Source organism: Tursiops truncatus, chromosome 3, assembly GCF_011762595.2.
Source record: "Tursiops truncatus isolate mTurTru1 chromosome 3, mTurTru1.mat.Y, whole genome shotgun sequence".
Taxonomy (NCBI): domain Eukaryota; kingdom Metazoa; phylum Chordata; class Mammalia; order Artiodactyla; family Delphinidae; genus Tursiops; species Tursiops truncatus.
The window spans coordinates 170,688,048-170,703,249 of NC_047036.1; the positions used below are offsets into that span (position 1 = coordinate 170,688,048).

At 63.1% G+C, this 15,202-nt stretch overlaps 1 protein-coding gene across 11 annotated transcripts in view; it reads left to right on the forward strand.

Annotated features, from left to right (window-relative positions):
* The first annotated feature begins 650 nt into the window (after positions 1-650).
* SBNO2 (strawberry notch homolog 2) overlaps positions 651-15,202 on the forward strand; it is a 46,426-nt gene continuing 31,874 nt past the window's right edge. For 2 of the 11 annotated variants that reach the window (XM_033854951.2, XM_033854955.2), the window contains exon 1: positions 653-3,075. The gene's annotated coding sequence lies outside the window, so the exon portion shown is untranslated. Of the gene's footprint in view, positions 3,076-3,299; positions 4,177-4,804; positions 6,210-7,284; positions 7,647-15,202 lie in introns of those variants that run through there. The other 9 variants (XM_033854950.2, XM_033854954.2, XM_073803587.1 and 6 more) reach the window with 8 other exon arrangements.

The following is a 15,202-nucleotide window of genomic DNA, read 5'->3' on the forward strand; positions in this document are numbered from 1 at the left end:
GAGTCCTTCCCAGGAGGGAAACAGAGGCTGGCGGGTGGGTGGGGCGGTTTCTCCTAACTGAGGGTTAGCCCAAGAATCTCCTGACTCACAAGGAAGCCCCCAGGGATCTGACCTCTGTCAATCTGAAGTTTTCTGCTCTTTAAAATAATGACCTGCACAGTAAGCTTGCCTGTATGTTGGTGCTAGCATCTCGCCAATTTAGCAGGCGGAAACACCAAGGCTCGGAGAGAGGGAGCTGCTCGCCTGGCCCCCTCCTGGCTTGGCTCATGGGCCCCATTTCTCTCTGTGGTCTCCCCATGTCGGGTCCCTTAATTTCACTGATAAAAACACTGGACTCCCAAACGAGTTAGATGTGAATTTCAGATACATGGAGGCTACTTCTTTAGTATAAGTATATCCCAAATATTGCCTGCGATATACTTGCACTAAAAAGTTATTCTCCGTGTACCTGAAATTCACATTTAAGTGGGTGTCCTGCATTTTATCTGGCGACCCTACTTCCTCGAGCCTGGTCAACGTGTCTGGGGTACAGTTAGGGGGCCCCTGCATGGGGCGGGGGCAGAGGGAGGGCTTGAAGAGGAGGCTTTTTTACCTCAAACAGCGCTTCACCAGACAGACCTGTGGCCTTCTGTGAGCCCTTTTCTCACCGGACGAGGAGCCTTGGGCATTTCTGACTATTGAGTGTTCACTTAGGTGACCAGATCCAGATGTTCACCTAGAAATATTCATAATGGCTTAATACTAGGCACTGTTCATTTAGCTGTCTGAACAGCCTTGGAGATAGATACTATTATCCGTGGGAAACGGAGACACAGAGAGGTTAACTCACTTTTCAGGGGTCACACAGCACCCAGCCCAGAGCCATGCCTCGAGTTCCAGAGCTGCATCCTTTCTGCTCTCCCAGGCCTCCTCTTGCGATTCCCTGGAAATCCCCAAATCTGACTAATTCCCTAGACATCCCCAGACTTGGCTGTTTCCTCCATGCTGAGATGGCTGGACCCACCCCGGCCTGGGCAACCTGCCCCCATTTCAGGCAGAGTTACCCATAGAGACCCTGTGTTTACCCAAGGTGGACGTGGTGGAGGTCGAGTCCACGCTTCCCTGCAGCTTGCTCCCTGACCTGGGCCAGCTGCGAAACACTTCTGTGCCTCACTTTCCCCACCAGCAAAACGTAGGTAATACCGGTCCCGACCCCAGAGGGCCACAGTGGGAACAGGGCCCGCTTCGGGGGCGTGTGACTCAGGACCTCGCCCAGGCCTGGCGCTGGGGCGGTGGCGGTGGTGCTCTGCTCAGTTGAATGCTCTGCGGTCTCCAACTTGAAGTTCTTAATACTTTTTGAACAAGGGGTCCTGCGTTTTCACGTTTCACTGGGCCCTGCAAATTGCGTGGCTGGTGCTGTGTAAGTGGAAACAGGAAAATGCCACCAGATACCCTGTAAATCAGTTTATTCACCCTTTCAAAGCTTAAGTGTCTGTTGCTCAATTTGATTTCTTCTCATTAGCTGTAAAAAATAGTTCCAAAGTCAAGGTTATAACCCAATTGCCGAAAACTACACATGCCAAAGTGAAGCTTGCTCTGGATAAATCACTTCTCTCTGGGTCTCAGTTTCCCCATCTCCTCCCTTGTGCTTGTGGGTTTGGGCATAGGGGTCCTTGGCCTGAATTTTTTAGGGCAAACAGATTTTAAACAGACCAGGCCTTTGAACAGCTTATAATTTGCCCTTCTTGGGACTTCCCTGGTGGTCCAGTGGTTAAGGCTCGTGCTTCCAATGCGGCGGGTGCGGGTTTGATCCCTGGTTGGGGAACTAAGATCCCACATGCTGCACAGTGTGGCCAAAATAATAATAATAATAATTTCCTAAGTTTAGCTGCCTGGCAAACTCCTACTTGAACTTCAAAGCCCCAGCTTCAACACCCCCTCAACCCCTCCTTCCACGATGCCCTAGGCAGACACTGTACTCCTCCCTGGGCTCTAGGCTTGATCTTGCAGATGGAAGTGTCTGGTCCTGGCCCTATTTCCCCTAGCCTGGGGGCTTCCTGAGGGCGGGGTTGAGAACTGAGTCCTCTCTGGGGCCCCGGATTTGTCTCCAGGCACGTAGCAGCATCCATAAGAATTCACTGAATAGATAAGTAAGTGGAGAGGTGATCTCTAAATTCAAGGGGTACAGGAGGCCTCTGGCTGGTGGTGAGGTGGGTCCAGGGATATGGTGGTATCTTCATTCCTGCACATCCTGCTGGGGAGGGGATGGTGCCTCCTGCCCTGGCTCTGCCTGAACCACCAGGCCCACCCCGTGGTGGGCCCAGTGGGCTCTAGTCGCAGGAACACAGCTTGTCTGTGCCAGGGCTGAGTCCCATCCTGTTCCTGGCAGTAAGGCAAATCCCAGCATCATCTGCATCAGGCCCCTAGAAGCCCTAACAGGGAGGGAGCCAGGAGGGGAGCCACCCAGACCCCGTGGCCCTGCCTGAGAGGATCCAGCTTTTTCTCCTGGTGGCCCCTGGGGCTTATCAGACGCCTTGTGTCAGGCTCCCCGTTGGGGTGGGGGGTGGTCCCAGGACTCCTATTCTGGGGTGGAGACAGATTCATGAGCAGACTACTTTCGGTGGGGAGGCAATAAAGGGAGGGGGCATGACTGGGGGACCCAGGGCCCTTTCAGATGGTTTCGAGGCCAAGATCTGGGTTGTCCAAGAGCCCCAATGGCTGACAGGTCAGGGTCGGAGTGCACCAGGGGAGGGCACAGCCGTGCAAAGGCCTGCAGGTGGGGGTGATTCCTCATGCTACAGAGGAGGAAACTGAGGCTCGCGAGGGTAGCCAGTAACAGTCAGGATGGGATTCAAATCCAGGACCCATGTAGTCTGAGCCTCTCCCTAAGGCGGAAGGGCCTCAAGGGGCTCAGGGGCCGTCGCGAGATGGCCCCGCCCAAGACCCCGCCCACCAGAGGCTCCGCCCCACGGCATGACCGGAAGTGCGCGGGGCCCCCAAGATGGCGCCCGAAACCCGGAAGTGAGCGGGGCCGCGGCGAAGCTCGGAGGAACGGAGGCGCCGCAGGCTCCGCGCCCGGCCGGACCCGGGTCCGAGGTGAGGCGCGCCCGGCCCCACCCCCCGGCCCGTCCCCGCCGTCCCCGCCCGGCTGAGCCGCGCTCCCCGGCCTGCGCGGGCCCTGGCACCCCGCGGCCGCCAGCGCCCCGTGCCGGGGGTTCCGGGGTTCCGGGGTTCCGGGGCAGCGGGCGCGGGGAGCGCGGTGGCGTGTCCCCGCCCTCCTGGGCGACCCCCGACAACGTCCTCCGCCGCGATCCTGCGACCGCGTCGTCCGTCGTGAACTCTCTCTAACCGCGTCCTCCTCGGCGACCCTCGACCTTGCGCTGCTCCGTGACCCCCGCCCGACACTCGCCTTGGCGTGAACCCTGAACCCAGGCGACTCCCCAGCCTTTTCCTCTCGCCCTCCTCGGCGATTCCCTGACCCCTCCCGTCTTGGTGATCCCCGGACTTTACTTTGGTGACCCTTGACCCCGCACTTCTCTGTGACTCTCCTGCAGTTGGTGACCCCCTCCTGACTGCTCCTCCGTCATTCCCCGATCCCTCTGTTCTTGTGACTTTCCAGCTCCATTACCTTAGCCCCCCTTTTCTGGGTGACCCCTGACCCCAGGCTGCTTGCAGATTCCTGCCCTTCGTCCTCAGTGTCCCCTCTCCCAGGACCCCTCCTGTCCTGGCTTCTCCACCCTGGGGCTGTTGTTCCCTGTGTTTCCACCGGTGGGATCCTGTGGCCTTGGGATGGGGGCCTTGCTGGTATTAGCTGAGCTGGCAGAGCGTGTTGGGTGGGAGTGTCTCCTGGAGCTGGCACTGGAAACAGCCCCCAAGGATGTGCCGGGGGAGGTGGTGGGCAGAGGGCTGCCGGGGCTTGGAGTGGGTGGAGGAGCAGACTGTGACGGTGGATGGGGACAGTGAGGCCCCCTCCCAGCACCCCAGCACTGGCCGGGAGAGGCCGGGGTGGGGGAGCAGAGGCGTGGACAGCCAGGCAGGAGTGTCTCATAGCATCGTGTTGTTAACGTCCTGGAAAAGGAAAAAGAACCGAGCGTGTGAAGTGTGTCTGCCCCCCCTCGGCTTCTGCTTCCCGGAATGCGCCTTGGTCCCGCCTGCCCTGGACATCCTTTCTGCCTGTCCACTGCCTGGCCCGGCCAGGTTTGTTGCCATCTGTTTGCACGAGGGGCGGGCCTGGATGTGGCCTGGGATGGAGCTGCTGGCAGTCGCGGGTTGGGGGTGGGGGGGTGCGAGTGAGTGTTCCACGTGTGGCGAGGGGGCTGGTGTCGGACGGACTTTAGGTGGGAACCTGCCTACCTGCTGCCGGGCCAGGTGATCCAGCCCCGAGCCCACCATGGTGGGTCTGTCCCGGTACGAAAGGTTCGAGGGATCTGGGGCTGGTCCCCAGGGGCTGGAGAGCCCGGAGGGAAGAAAGGCCACCTGTCAGAGGCGTGAGACTCCAGACAAGTCAGTGGATGTGAGGCCCGCCCTTCCTCCAGGCTGGGCGGCCAGGGCTGGACCTGACCCTGTGTTTCCGGTCCCTGCCCTGGGCTCTTCGTGCTTGGCTGTGTGGGGAGCTCTGCCCTCAGGGACCCTTGTGAACAGAGGAGAAGCTGCGGGCTCCTGTCCTTGGGGCTGAGACCTGGGGCTCTTGGGCAGTCTGGAGAAGCCACCGCCAGCCCAGCTGCACCTTTTCTTCCAAGCACCCTGGATTTTCCCAGGGGAGTCCCCACAGATGGGTAATGGATGTTTAGGGCTGTCTGCTTGGACCCTGGGTGGGTGGTCTGGGGAAGGGTGGTCCTGGGACACCCCAGGGCCGGGGAGATTCAGGCAGGCGCCTGACAGACCCTGGGGAGCCTGGCGAGTGTGAGACACTGTCCCCAGGGACAGCCAATGGGGACCCAGGGGAAGGCTCTCTGGGATTTTGGAGGGCTGGAGGGCCCTTTGTTTAACTCTGTGAGATGTCTACTCACACCTGCCTGGAGCGGACCCACCCTGTGTGTGTGTGTGTGTGTGTGTGTGTGTGTGTGAGCGCACGTGCACGCACACACTGGGGAGGTGTTTACACTTTGGCGGCAGGATGGTGGGCCCCGGGGCCCAGATGAGGGGCCTGATTTCCAGGGGAGCCTCACGGCACAGCACAGAAGAGGCAGTTGGCTTTGAAGTCCAGGTGGGGTGGGCCTCAGGTGTGCAGCCCAGGGCCAGTGCTCTCCGGCTGCCTGACCACCTCGACCTGGGTGGGGTGGGGGAACAGAGCTGGCCCCCACTGGGAACATGACCAGCCCAGCTGGCCCAGCTTGGTTCTAGCAAAGTCTCAGACACCCCTCCAGCAGGGGCTGGGCCGGAAACGCTGACCCAGCACAGGGCTCTGGCCACGTGAACAGCTGGGCTGGGAATAAAGAGGCAACTGTGCCCAGTCTCCAGAGGCCGCCTCCCTCCCAGGACAGCCTCCACCCTTGAGACTTTTACAGAGGCTGCTGGGGGCGGGGATCTGCTTGTTCTCCGTGCAGGGGGGTCTTGTCATCAAAAAGAGGCATCTGGAGGCTGACACACAGAGTGGGGAGACAGGCCCCTGGGGTGTCAGCACAGTTCCAGGGGGTGCGTGTGTGTCTGTGCGCGTGTGCGAGTGCATGTGTGCAGATTTGTGTGCAGCAGTGCACATACATGCCAGAGTGTGCACGCGTCACGTGTGAGTGCCACGTGCACACGTGTGCATGTGTGTTGCATGTGTGCATGTGTGTGTGTGTGTGCGTGTGTGTGTGTGTGTGTGTGTGTCTTGAGTATGTGCAATCCGTCAGTGGGCAGGCTTGGAGCCTCTCCAGCCACTTTTCCACAGCCAAGGGCCGTGTGTTCAGATGCGGGGAGGGCTGGTTACGGAAGGCTGCCTGGAGTAGCCGAGAGCGAGGTCACTCAGGCCCGGTCCAGGCCTGGCCAGCCCTGCTCACCCACCATCTCCCCATCTGCCCAGCTTGGGTGCGGCCTGGTGTCCGTGGGCCCCCTCTCCCCTGAGTGGAACCCCAGTCCCCATCCCTTGGAACTACCCTCTCCTCTGCTGCTGGCAGGTCAGTCCCACATGGGTGACCTGAGCTGGGCTGGGGAGGACAGCAAACTTCCTTCATCTTCCTGCCATGGTGACAGCCACCAGCTTCCTCACTGGGAGGTGGGGCCGCCCTGCCCTCAGGCAGGTGACTCAGGTGAGGGCGATTTCTGAGGCTCTGGGCTTGCCAGCCCCCTGGGGTGGGGGGCAGAACTAAGGACTGTCGTTTATGTACAGCGACAGGGACTGACTTTGAGAACAAGATGCTCAATGAGAGAAGCCACACACGGAAGGACACACAGTGTGTGATTCCATTGGTGGGAAACATCCAATCCAGAGAGACAGGGTTAGTGGTTGTCAGGGGCTGGGGAGGGGGTGGGGGTGACCGCTGATGGGAGTGAGGTTTCTTTTTGGGGTGACGGAATGTTCTGAAACTAGATGGAGGTGGTGGTTGCAGAAGTCTGGATGTACTAAAGGCCACTGAATTGTTCACTTTAAATTGGTGAAGGTATGGCGTATGAATCGCGTCTCCATAAAACAAAGAAGTGTTAAAAAAAAAGAGAGATAGCAGGGCCTGACCGAGCCTTCAGATGCCCAGCGCTGCGGCCGGGGGTGAGCGGGCGTCAGCCGGCCCAGAGCGTGGAGGTCTGTCTTCTCCCAGCCCCACAGGAGGGCAGGGGAGGTGCCATCTGCCCATCTTATGGTGGGTGAACGAGGCTCCCCTGGGAGCCCCCAAGCCCCAGCTCTGCCCTGCCTGCCACCGGCAGGAAGCGGTCTTGAGGGGACGTGGGCTCTGGTGTCTGGGCCTTGGTGCCTGGGCCTTGGTGCCTGGGCTGTGGTGGGAGGCCTGGGAGCCCCTCCCTGAAGCCCGGCCCTGTAGGAGGTGGCAGGCCCTCCTGTAGGTTCCCCTGATTGGCAAGGACACCCCCCCCCCCGCCCCTGCCTTCACCCGTTAGGTGACTTGTCCCCTCCCGGGTCGGCTCGGCGCTCCCCCCGTGCAGCCCACGGGGCAGAAAGGGTGTCCCCCGCACGGCAGGCAGGGACACCACCAGGGAAGGCATTGAACTTGGCTCCGCTGTGTGCCGGGGGCAGGGGGGGCGGGAGTGGGGGCAGCGGTCACCCCGCGCCTCCCTGGGTCCTCAGGCACCCGCTCCCTCCAGGCAGCGACCGCCCCGCCTTCCCCGCTGGCGCCTTCCCCCGCTGGCCTCGCCCCAGCCCCCGGGCTGCGCCCTCTCTCTGCGGGCAGGTACCTCCCTCCGGGTTGGCCTCCGTCCCCATTGCAGCCAGTCCCCAAGTGAAACCGAAAGAGGTCTCGCCGGCCTCGCTGCCAGGTCCGCAGCTGGCGCGGGAGCCGGGCCACATTCCGGAAGGCCGGCGCCTGGCATTTCCCGGGAGCCGGGGTGGGAGTTGCAGCCCCTGGGTCAGAGGCTGACACAGGAAGCGGGATGGAGGAGGACGGGAGGAGGGAGCGTCCTGGGGCTGCTGGCGCAGTGAGCCTGTATGGCTGTGACTCATCGCCGGATGGAGATGGGGTGAGAATCCTGCGTGGAGTTGGCCGGGAGGCGCCAGGAGCGGGTGTCCCCCAGCACCTGAGGTACGGTGAGGAGAGGCTGGCGCAGGAGCTGGGACAGTGGTGGGGGCAGGGCGAGCCTGAGGGATTGGCCCCTTAGCCCTCAGCCCTCACCTCTCGCGGACCGGACGAGGGACCGGACGACGCAGCCCTGTGGCGTTGGGGGGCTCGGAGCTCGGCAGGGGCCGCCAGCAGAGCCGCTCAGAGTGTCTGCAAAGCTCTGCGTGGCCTGCACGGCTTGGGGGCGGGGCTCGGCCCTGGAAGCTTCACAGTGGGGGCGTGAGACCCTCCCCACCACCCACTCCTTGGCCGGCCATGGTGCCACAGGGCGTGGGGGCCCTCCTGGTGTTGCCTGGGGTATGTCTGCGGGCCGGGGCATTTGGGGGCAGTTCCGTGAGATTCAGGCCCTCCAGAGGCCCAGCCACCGTCCTGGGCGCCGGGCTCAGGGTAAGTGAGCCTGCAGGTGGGCGTCGGGTGGCGCTCAGGAGGACCCTGGGTTGGGGGGGAGCTGGGTTGTAACTGGAGAGTCTGGCAGCTCTGCCCCCAGCACCGTGGGCACCAGGAGGAAGGCACCCCATGCTGGGACTGCACCCCAAAATCCAGACCTGCCACTCCCCTTGCAAAACCAGCCTATCTGGAAGCCCCGGGCCGCATCCCTGCGCAGAGGAGGCCCCGCAGCCCCTCTGTGGCCCTGAGGAGGTTCCCTGGCGGCGTCACCACCTCCAACACCTGTGGGGTGGTACTATGCACAGGGTCAGGCCAGTCCCAACCAGGCTGCCTGTCCACTCGTGGGCTGTGTCCTAGCTGGGTTCAGGAGTCTGCTCAGTAACGGCCCCAGAGATGCCCCCGTCCTGGCCCCGGGACCTGCAGACGTGTCACCCCACACACAAAGGCACTTTGCTGGTGGGGTTAAATTAGGAGCCCTGAGATGGGGAGGACCCTGGATTCCCCGGGGGGCCCAGTGTCATCACACAGTCCTTATAAGCAGAGGACTTTCTCCATGGAGGCTGAAGGGGACTGAGTCGGAGCTCAAGGGGCCTCCATATGCTGCTGCTGAAGCTGGGCCGCAGCCCCACCTTGCCGACAGGATCAGCACCAAGCCGGGCCTCCGGAGACCCAGAGGCGAGGGCCAGCGAGCTCGCCTGGGCTTCTGACCTGCAGGCCTGGGAGAGGGCCTGAGTTTGTGGTCCTTCATCTCGACAGGAGAAGGGGACGTAGGCTCCATCTGCTGTGATTTGGGGGCGGGTGCCCTTTGGCTTGGGCAAAGGTCTCTTAGGATGTTCTTGGGACCAGGCTGGACCTAAGGAGCCCAAGGAGGGTACTGACAGGTCTGACCACTCGCCTGGGACTAGTGCGACTTGGCTGTGGGCAGCACCAGCCACTGTCTCGCTCCGGACTCTCTGAGGAGCTGGGTGGAGAGACCTGGCATGCCAGCGGGCCTGAGACACTCCTGTCATCAAGCAGCAAGCGACAGGAGGGACAAACCCTTCTCCCCACAGAGCTTGGACAGACTGGGGCACGTCAGTGTCAAAGGACTAGGAAGTTGGGCCTGCTGAGATTTGGCTTTAACATCCACTCAGGGGAAGAAGACCTGGGGGTCAGAGGAGACCACAAGCTCAGTGTGTCTAAAGCCTTTTATTTTAATTATTTTTTATTTTTGGCTGTGTTGGGTCTTCCGTTGCTGTGTGCGGGCTTTCTCTAGTTGCGGCGAGTGGGGGCTACTCTTTGTTGCGGTGCGCGGGCTTCTCGTCGCAGTGGCTTCTCTTGTGGAGCACGGGCTCTAGGCGTGCGGGCTTCAGTAATTGTGGCTCGCGGTCTCTAGAGCACAGGCTCAGTAGTTGTGGCTCATGGGCTTAGCTGCTCCGTGGCATGTGGTATCTTCCCAGACCAGGGATCGAACCCATGTTCCCTGCATTGGCAGGTGGATTCCCAACCACTGTGCCACCAGGGAAGTCCTTCTAAAGCCTTTTTTTTTTTTTTTTTTTTTTTTCGGGATGCGGGCCTCTCACTGTTGTGGCCTCTCCCGTCGCGGAGCACAGGCTCCGGACGCGCAGGCTCAGCGGCCATGGCTCACGGGCCCAGCCGCTCCGTGGCATGTGGGATCTTCCCGGACCGGGGCACGAACCTGTGTCCCCTGCATCCCAACCACTGCGCCACCAGGGAAGCCCCCTCTAAAGCCTTTTAAAGACCACGAGTAATCACAGGCCCTGAGCACGCGCTTCCCAGTGGAGGAAGCCCGCGTGAAGATGCCCTGCCGCTGTGGGCAGCCGCTCCACACATGTCCACGTGGACGTAGGTTGGAAGGTCCGCCACCAGCAATGGTGGGCCAGTAGGCACCACAGCGGGAGCTTCATCCTGTGGGCTCTCCCCTGGTAAGGCTGGACCACACCTGGGAGTGGGGACCAGGGGTCGGGGCCCCAAGACCCAGGCACAGTGTCCCCAGCTGTGACTAAGGAAGCTCCCGGTCTTCAACCCCATTCCCCACTTGGCCCTCGGCTGGATACAAAGGGCTACGTGCCTCCAAGCTGTGCCGTGAGGGCTGGCGGGGGCGCTGACTGTCCTTCTGAGGGCTGGAAGGCAACGACAGGCCCTTATGGATGCGGGGCGGCCGCTCTGGGTGTGTGAGTTGCTTTGTGAAGCACCCGCCCTGCCGTGGGCCATCAGAGCACCCCAGGCCGGCTCTTCTGTGCCCACACGCGGATGGGTCTGTGGGCGCGGACACAGCCAGTGCAGGTGAGCCTGGGTTGGTGCCTCTGGGACTCAGCCTGAGGGTCTCCTTTTCTGCATAAACATTCAGCAAATACCGTTCTGTCACCTGGATCTGGGGTCGGTTCTGCATCCCAGGGTGCAGTTTCTCCTAATGGCTGGCCTTGCCCTCCTGGCCTCTGGTCTGTCCGAGACGCGTGGGGGGAGCCCTGACACCTGCCACCTGCTTTTCTGGCCGGGGCCTATCCTCAGGCATGTGCCTGCCCCCGTGGTGGCTCCTGGGGTAGTGGCACCGTCCCTGGGTTGGTGTCCGGTAGTGGCACCGTCCCTGGGTTGGTGTCCCACGGTTGGTGTCACCGTGCGTGTGCCCTGTGGCCGGCGCCCATGTGGTCTGACTCTGCTGTGGTTGCCCTCCCCCCAGGGCCTCCTGCGTGCGGCCTGGTGTTGACTGTACCAGGCCGGGACCGAGGCTCTGATGCTGTGGCACCATGATGGGGGTGGGGGCCGGCGGGGGGTGGTCTGTGTCCCAGTAGGCCGGGAGGTTTTGCAAGAGACTGCTTGTCACTTCAGCCACCTGCTGGCAGTGAAGTGTGGGCGCTGGGGAGCCTGCAGGTCCTCCCCCCACTGGCAGCAGAACTGGAAGTTGGACCCCTGGCCTTCTCCGCGGGCCCACCTCGTCCTCCTTGTTCCAGACCATGGGGCTCCCCGTCCCGCCCGTTGGGCGTGTGCTCAGTGGCTGGGCCCTTCCCACCGCTGGCATCCCAGGGCTGCTGTGTTCCACAGGCCTCCTGGGAACCCGTGGAGGTCCTGGGTCGCACGCTTGGTGCCAGCCTCGCCCTGGTCAGCAGTGCGCCCAGCCCCGGGTGGCAGGAATTAGAGCCCAGTGTCAGGGTGGCTCCTTGGCTCTGCTGAATGAAGCGGCCGAAGGAAGCCCCCCCCGTCCTGTCCGAGTGTCCGGGGGTGGCCGTAACAGCTGACTGCACACTTGGATTAAACCAGAGATTTATCCTCTCCTGGCTCTGGAGGCCAGCCATCTGAGATCAAGGTGCAGCAGGGCTGTGCTCCCTCCAGAGCCTGGGGTGGGGGGCGGCTGGGGGGTGGGGATCCTTCCCGCCTCTTCCAGCTCCTGGGGCTCCAGGTATCCTAGGCCTGTGGCTGCATCACCCCAGCCTCTGCCTCTGTCTTCCTGTGGCTTCTCCCTGTGTCTCTGTGTCCAAATTTCCCTCTTATAAAGGCACAGTCTTTGTGTTAGGACCACCCTGCTGCAGTACGACCCCATCTTAACTGATTTCATCTGTGAAGACCCTATTTCTAAATGAGGGCCTATTCCCAGGTTCCTGGTGGACATGAACTTGGGGGACACCAGTCTCTCCAGCACACCTCCTCTGTCCCACCACCTCCCTCCTGCACACTGGGTTCTGTCCACCAAATCCCCATACCCCCATCGCTCACCAGCTGACCCTGTGTCCCCATGCGTCCCACCCGAGTACCGGGCCTGGTCAGTTGGTGGGGAGGCCCCTGAGCCTTCCCTCCCTTTCCGGCCTGTCCATGGAGGTGACTGTCCAGTGGCACGTGCCCTCCTGGGGGTCCTGACACAGCCGAGCGGTGCCAGCCAGCCCAGGTGGGACCTCAGAGCGTGGCCGGTGCCCGCAGGACAGGGCCCCATCCCCTTGCCCGAGCATCCCTGTCCCTCCATCCCTCCGACTTCAGCACGGAGCCTCTCCGGGCGCCCCCACTGGGGACTGACCCCAGGCTGGCTCTGATCAGCAGGGCGAGGAGGGAGCTCCCCACTCCGGCCCTCCCCCAGATACCCCGTTCAGCCCAGTCGGGGCCTGGCCAGGCCTCCCGATTCCACCAGGGCCTCTGTCCCCACGCGCCCCCAACTCTTCCCCCCGTCCCAGGATCCCAGGGCTGTTGCTCAGACCCCAGTGGAGGGGTGACCAGAGGGCTGCCGTCCTGTGGCCTGGAGGAGGCCGGCAGGTCCCTGATGCCTGGAGACGCAGTTCCTGGGGGGCCGGATAACAAGTGGCCAGCGGGGCCAGGCACCACCCGGCAGGGGTCCAGGCGGCCGGTTCTGAGGGTGCTTGGGGGGCTGAGCCAGTAGCACGCATCGTGGGTGAGATCCAGCGGCCTGCCCTGGGGACACCGGCCCCGCGGTGAGGTCTGGCCAGGGTGATGGGGTGAAGTGGGCTCAGGCAAGAGGCAGGGGTGGCCGCGGTCACCTGCCAGCTGGGCGCATCCTAGGGGTCCGGCTGTCCCAGATCTCGCCTCTTCCCACATCCCGCGCCCCCCCCCCCCCCCCCACCGTCGTCTGGTCTGGGACACCAATTCTTTGATCTTTCTCTTTTACAATGACTCATTCGAAACCTGATCTCAAAAGGAAATCCTGCAACTCAAAGCTGGGTGAAGCGTGGGCCCTTCCCTGAGAGCACCTTGTGGGCACCCACGTGGCACGTGTCATGGGGCTCACGTCTAAAAATACACTCTGACCCGGCCTCCTTCAGCCCCAAGGCCCTGCCTGGTGGGGTCGATCCTAGGCGGCTGGAAGCCCCCCAGGGACGTGGTGAGGTCACCCTCTGCAGCTCTGGGGCTGGCGACAGGGTCTTGAGCCCGGGCCGGGGCGGGGCTGGTGGGGCTGCTTAGCAGAGGTCAGAAAGTGAGGGGATGGGTGGGGGGACTGTGTTTGGGGGCTGCCCCAGTGCCAGCACTGGTGGGACGGGGGAGCAGGAAGCCAAGACTGTGGAGGTGGGGGCGGGGAGATGACCTTGGGCCTGGGCATCGAAGGACAGGGACACCATAGGGGTGGCCCTGGGGGCATGGGGATGGCGGTGGGCACAGTGTCGACCCCTCCCCAGCCCCCGACAACTGCTCTCTGTCTGTGGATCTGCCTGTTCTGGACGTTTCCCATCAGTGGAATCACACCCTGTGGGTCCTTCCGTGTCTGGCTTCTCTCACTGAGCATCACGTTCTCAGGGTCCATCCACGTGGTAGCGAGTGTCAGGGCTTCACCCCGTTGCGTGGCTGTGTGATGCCCCCGTGTGTGGAGGGACCACGTGGTGTTTATCCATCATCTGCTGGTGGGTACTTGGGCTGTGTCCACGTTTTGGCTGCCACGGTGACCGTTTAACCGTGTGAGGAGCTGCCGACCCCCAGGTGGCACCACGTTCACTCCCACCCACCGCGTCCCCCCTGCCCCATCCCAGATAATGGTGCCCTGCAGACGCCTTGACTCGCAGGCACATCGCTCCCCTCCCCACACCCCCCTCCGGGTCCTGGTCTGAACCCCCGCTTGGCGGGGTCCCCAAGGCATGCCCCCTGCCCCGTGTCTTTGAGAGGACAGGATGTACAGGCTCCGTTACAGGAACTCCCACCCAGTCATGGAGCCCTCGCTGCGGGGACAGACCTCTTGCTGGGGGAACGTGATGCCCTGGATGGCAGGTGACGGCGTGGGGCCTGAGCCTGCTGGGGCTGCTACTCAGAACGGGGGCCATGGGGGCGCGCAAGCCTAGCCTGCAGCCGGGCGGTTCCTCGGGTGCAGCGCACCCTGGGGACGGCCTGGGGTCCCCCTCCCATGCTTTTTGGCCGTGGGCTCTGGATGGTGCTTCCCAAGAAAGCAGCCCCGCCCTCCGTGGCTGCAGAGCCTGGAAGTGCCCGCGAGTGGGACGGGGTCGGTGGTGCTCGGGGTGTGGCTGCCGAGAGAGGGACGCTGTGGCAGCAGGGGTGTCAGTGGGGTTAGTGGGGGTCTCAGGCAGAGACACATGCCCTGCACTTGCTGCAGACAAGTGACCCAAGGGACACAGCGAGCCAGCCCGCCTTCCATCCCAGAGGGATCCGCTGAGGGGTCCCATGAATCGAGGAGCTTCCCGGGGCCTCCGCGGAGGCAGCGGTCACTGGAGTGGCTTGGGATCGCGGAGGCTCTGGGCTCCACTGCGCGCCAGGTGAGCCTTGTGCTCATACCCGAGCAGCCCATCCTCCCGATGACCAAACCGAAGCTCAGAGGAGCTCAGGCGCCCCGAGTTGTGGGAGGTTCTCCGACCCTTAGACGCGGAGCTGGGCTTTGACCGTCCTCCTGACCGAGACCGTGGGTCCCAGAGCAGCCTCGCATTCCTCCTCCTCCCGGCGGGTCTGGCCTGCAGGAGGCTGGGGGCCGTGGCACTGGCGGCCGGCCAGCAGCTGGAGCCCAAGGCCTGAGCAGAGCGGGGCGGCCCGGCCTCCACTCCCTTCCTGAAGGGCTGGACGCAGCTGTGGGCTGTGGCCCGGCCCCCGGGCCCCTTTCCTTCTGGGTCGCAGGGTGAGGCGCGCACGGGCCGCCCAGCCGGTGCAGGCGGCCCTCCCCGCCCCCACGGGATTGCACAAGCTGCCCGTGTGCAGCAGTGATTACTGGAAGTCCCGAGGATTTCTTCACTCTGGGCTTGGCCGGGAGTGCCAGCCGCCTCCCCTTCCTGCCTCCCCGGGTGATTAACGTCCTGGGGCTTCTTCCCAAGGTGTGCTCCGCCAGCCTGGGGTCCCTGCTATCGGAGGCGGGCGATGGGGCCTGGGGACTGGGGTCCCAGGCCACAGGCGGGTGCGAATCGGGGGAATCGCGTGGGGCTAGGTTGGCCCCTGCAGCTTTTCCCGGCTGGGTGTCTGCCCTCCTTCTCAGTGGGGACCCTGTGTGACGTTAGCCCCATCTGGGTCTGGGAGCTCTTCCCCACTCAGCTTGGCCCCAACCACCCAGAGACCCTCGGCAAGCCTGACCTGGTTGCAGAGGTGTGGGGCTTCCCAGCCCCGGTGGGCCCCCCAGCTCAGAGCTGCTGGCTGGTCGGGCTTCCTCTCTGCCAGACATGCTAGGTACAGAGAGCCAGGGGTGCGCCCCCCCGCGGCTCATGCTGGGC